Source organism: Triticum dicoccoides, chromosome 7B (assembly GCF_002162155.2).
Source record: "Triticum dicoccoides isolate Atlit2015 ecotype Zavitan chromosome 7B, WEW_v2.0, whole genome shotgun sequence".
In the NCBI taxonomy this organism is placed as follows: domain Eukaryota; kingdom Viridiplantae; phylum Streptophyta; class Magnoliopsida; order Poales; family Poaceae; genus Triticum; species Triticum dicoccoides.
Window position 1 is genome coordinate 396,056,687 of NC_041393.1, and position 5,294 is coordinate 396,061,980.

Sequence of the window (5,294 nt, forward strand, 5' to 3'; positions counted from 1 at the left end):
TCGGCGATCCGAGTGGCAGCTGCAAGGAAAGTTTCCATAAAGGATCTGAAGTCGTGCTTCTTGGTATTGGCCACCCGAAGGGCCGCCAGCTTCTCTTCTCGCGCATCTTTGCAGTGGACTCGGGCCAGACACAGAGCGACATCTGCACCACACCGAGCCGAGGACTTCTTCCACTCCTGCACTCGACCAGGGATCGTGTTCAAGCGGGCCATCAGCGACTCAAGGTCATTCTGAAGTGTCTCCTCAGGCCAGAGCGTCGAGTCGATGCGAGATGTGGCGGCCTTCAGCCTTGCGAGATAGTCCACGACAGCTGCAACACGAGACTCCAGTCGGAAAACATCCATGGCAACTTCGTCGTTCACCGGAGAATTGACGGGGTCAAGGTTTGGCTCCAGTCGGCTGGTTTCTTCTTCAAAGTTTTGACAAAATTCTGCAAGGGTGATCACTAAGTCAAGGAGATAATCGAAGGGAAAAAGCCACAATTGGAAATATTTGCCAAACATGGAGGTCTACCTTCAAGCATAAGGAACAACTTCTTGGCAAGGCCACTCAGGAAGGCCTCCAGTTCAGTTTTCTTCTCAGTCAATTTGCTGACTTGGTCGGTCAGGGCAGCTTTGTCAGTTTTCAGTCGACTGACCTCCTTGTTGGCAATCCCAAGAGCAGCTTTCAGATTGGTATTGTCTTGTTCGAGCTTGGTGACTGAAGCTAACTTCTCGTCAGCAAGCTTGATCTTCTCAGCTAGCTCAAGGTCTTTCTTCTGCTGGGCCTCCCTTACCTTACCTGCAAGTTACAGCAAGATCAGATGCTGAAACAAGCAAGGGGAAAAGCAGTCGTCAGGGTCTCACCAAACATACCTTCGGTCTCCTCCTTTGCCTTTGTCAGCTTCTCCTGAACCAGCTTCAAGCTCAGCTCGACTTGAGTATGTTTTTGTTCCAGCTCTGAGTAGCGAGCCGCAAGATCACAGGAGTTCTGTGAAGAACCAATCGACTAAATGTCAAATATAATTCACTTCCGAGTGAAAAAGGGATAAACACACGTTTTTAAGACTACAGCCAAATACAAGCATTCGACCGTAGTCTCGGGGACTACACCCAGTGGGTGCACTCAGCGTGCCCCCACTAATCCTGTTGAAGACAAAGTCGACCAGTCGACCTCAAAAAAAAATGCATTCTCTAAGACTGTGATCAACTGCAAGCAGTCGACCACAGTCTCGGGGACTACACCCAGTGGGTGCACTCAGCGTGCCCCCACCGGTTTGTGAAATCCAGTCGACCAGTCGACTGACGGAAAGATTGGCATCATAAAGCCTAAGGCCGACTGCAAGCAGTCGACCTTAGCCTTGGGGACTACACCCAACGGGTGCACTCAGCGTGCCCCCGCTAACACGGAGTTTATTCGACACACCCAGTGGGTGACTGCTATAAATTCCGGAAAAGAAAAGTTTTTGGTAGCATATCCAACAGAACAAACAGCGGTCGACTGACCTGGACATTGCTTTGGAGGGCAGAGCTGGCGTCATAAGCTGCCTGGCTCGCGTCTCGGATGGTCTTCAGCTGCTCCATCATGAGTCCCGCCTGGCGTATTGCCTCCTTCGCTGCACCAGCTTGGTCCTCTGGGACGTGGTGAGTCGTGAAGAGGGAGGGCTGCTGAGCACTCGTCAGTGGATTTGCGAAGGACACCGTGTGTCGAGTGGTGTTCTCTTCCTCCACAGTCAGAGTCTCAGGCGCCGTCACATCCTGAGGCACCTTACTGGCGGGCGTTTTCCGACTCTTCCTGCGTGCCAGTGGTTCGTCATCCTCGTCGTCGTCAGGAAGATTGATAACAGTATTGGGCGGAGCTGCGAAGAAGAATCAGGATCAGAGGTCGCGAGTCAGTCGACTAAAAACGGTGTTAAGAATACAGTACCTGGGTTCGAAGTTGCCGCATCCTCCATCTCGTGGTCATCGGCCCGGGCCGAGGTCTCAGAAGTAGCAGCACTGCAACTCCAAAGGATCAGTCGACTAACTTCAGCGTCGACCAGAGATAAAGTTCACACAGAATAAGAAAATATGAGCAGCACGGTTACCCTGATATGGTAGGGATGGACACCTTCATCTTCGGCAAGAGTTTGATCGGCTTCGACGAGGCCGCCCTGGGCTACTTCGGCGTCTTTTCAGTCGGCGCTGGAGAGGTGGTCCTAGGGCGCTTGGTCGACTGCGTCGCAACCCCCTTGCCACGTTCAGTCGAAGGGTCGTGGACGAGCTTCGACCGCCTTTCCGAGCGCGGTGGCACGACCTCCTCCTCCTCCTCTTCCTCGTCCTCGACATCGTCTTCATCACCGACATCATCATCATCGTCGTCATCGTCCTCTGCGACATCCGAGTCCCATTCCTCCTCTTCCTGGCTCTCGCCTCCGCTCGCCTCGCCCTCCTCAGTCGAAGCTTGTGCCCCATTGGGCATCGAGTACAGCTCGGTGAGGGCCTAACAAACGCCCAGACAAGAATCAGTCGACCAGTCGGCAGGATTAACAGAAATGAATACGACGAGGGCGCAGTGGAGAGCAGAGCAAGTGTACCTTGTTTGAGTCGCTGTTGTGGTCGAGTGGAGGAACCCTTCTGGCTCCGCGCGGGTTGTCCTTGTTTCCGGTGACGGCCGCCATCCATCTTTCCAGAGTGACATCGTCGACTGCTTCTGGATGGACTCTAGTCTCGTCTTCGGTCCCACAGTACAACCACATGCAGTGGCTCCGGAACTGGAGAGGCTGGATGCGACGCCTGAGGAAAACCTCCAAGAGGTCCATGCCTGTCACTCCCTCCCGAACCAACTGCACCACGCGCTCCATCAACATCTTCACGTCGGCTCTCTCCTCCGGAATCAGCTTCAGAGGGGAAGGCTTGCTCACTCGGTCCATGGTGAACGGAGGGAGTCCACTCGACTGCCCTGGCGTCGACTGGACCTGGCAGTAGAACCAAGTCGACTGCCAGCCTCTAACGGACTCGGGAAAGGTCATGGGCGGGAAGGTGCTCTTATTCCTCACCTGAATCCCCAGGCCCCCGCACATTTGGACGACTCGGGTTCTCTCATCACCGGGGCTCGCCTTCTTCACGGTCTGAGATCGACACGTGAATATATGTTTGAACAAACCCCAGTGCGGTCGACAGCCCAAGAAACCCTCACACATGGACACGAACGCGGCAAGATAGGCAATGGAGTTTGGGGTAAAGTGGTGGAGCTGCGCTCCGAAGAAGTTCAAAAAGCCACGAAAGAAAACACTCGGTGGCAAGGAAAACCCGCGATCAACATGGGTAGCCAAAAGCACACACTCACCCTCTTCTGGCTGGGGCTGCCACTCCTTCCCCGGAAGCCTCGCAGCTCCGTGGGGGATCAAGCCCTCGTTGGCCATGTCGAGGAGGTCATTCTCCGTGATGGTCGACTGGATCCAGTCTCCTTGGACCCAGCCCTTCGGCAGGCGGGATCTGGACGAGGACCCTCCACGGCTGGTGGATCTTCCTTTCGCCTTCTCCGATGCCGACGCCTTCTTTGCGCGCTCCAGCGCCGCCGTCTTCTCCTTGGCCATGGTCGCCGGCGAGATGCGCAAAGGGAAGTGGTGCGGGGGCGAGAGCGAGCACGCTGGGCAGGGAGGAAGGAAGCAGAGAGAGGGGAAGAATGCTAAGGCGCAGCACAGAAGTCCTCGCCGGGCACATTTATAAGGTCCCTTCCGAGTGGATGACAGGTGGGCCCGGTCGATCTAATCATATCTGGAACAGTTATGCAGACGGAATACGTGGCGAAAAAGGTGGCGCGGAGATCGAGGCGTCCATGCCCCGTCCCATCCGAACGCCGCGGTCCGCCCCGCTTCGCGCGCGCCCCAAAATTTCGCATCCCGCGGAATCCGCGAGCAACAAATCAGTCTGTCAGGCGCGGTGTTTCCGGCGATCCGTCGCTCGGAGATCGTCGAAGCCTGAAAGATCACTCGACGCAAAAACAGAATGGATCAAGTCGACTGAAGGCAAGTTGTTTCCTGTCGACAAAGGGATTCTTTGGTCCAGAACAGCGCACAACCGGAGCACAAAGATTAATCGGAAACGACATCAACTCCTTCTTCACTCGAAGCCTCAATCCATTCGGGGGCTAATGATGGGGTTATGTACCTAGGGTAGGGTCATGGACCTGATCCAAGTAACTTACCCCAGGACATCCTTAGAAGAGGTCGCCTTCCAGTCGACCAACGAGGATTCACTCGACTGGCCTGAAGGACTCGACCACGAAGACTCACTCGACCACCAGGAGGTCAAGAGGCACTCTGCACTGCAACGGCCTGTAATCAAGTAGACTTTATGATAGTAAAGGCCTTTATGTGGGGCGTTACCAGTAACGCCCCAGACTTAACTCACCTTAAACCCTCTCCTACGTGGGCTGGCTGGGGTCCTGGCGCACTCTATATAAGCCACCCCCCTCCACAGGCAGAGGGGTTCGGCACCTTGTAATTCATACATTCATAATCCACTCGACCGCCTCCGGGCTCCGAGACGTAGGGCTGTTACTTCTTCCGAGAAGGGCCTGAACTCGTACATCCTTTGTGCTTACAACCTCTTCATAGCTAGGACCTTGCCTCTCCATACCTACCCCACTCTACTGTCAGGCTTAGAACCACGACACCTGCCTTGGGTCAATTTGTGAAGGAATTTTTTTGAGAAGGGCTTATGTTAGGTTTTTCTTTTAGAGGATCAGTTGCGTCACTGCACCCAGTAATTTGTCATGATCTTTTATGAAATAGATTCAAGATGCCAAGATTATATCACCACTGAAGTAGGTCGTTCGCAGTGACCATGATAGGCAAAATTAAAAGAGAGGAGCTGAAGGCCGAGGTCTTGACATGCATGCAACCACCTAGTAGTTTCTAGCTTCAAGCCGTGGACCAACAATGGCAGCAACCATGATATGTTTTTTTTAAACGGAGGCAAAATATTTGCCTCATCTCATTAATTAAGCAGAGAAGAGTACGGATTGTCAGTTACATAGGCACAAAGGCTAGATATAACGCACAGAGGGATTACTCTCCCGGAATAAGGTTCCCTAGATACGTAGCCCCTGCTCTCACCCATAGCTGCGCCTCCGCCTTGATGGATGAAAATACGTGAGTGGGTAAGGAGGCCTTGTTTTGAAAGATCATTGCATTCCTTTCGTTCCAAATTGCCCTACAAATTAGCATCTTCAGAGAGTTGAGAGCCTTCCTACTGCGCCGTTGAGAAGTCTGTTAGCATCCCACGACCTTTAAACGGATGGAAGATCGGCCCAAGCAGGCGCCTGCGATT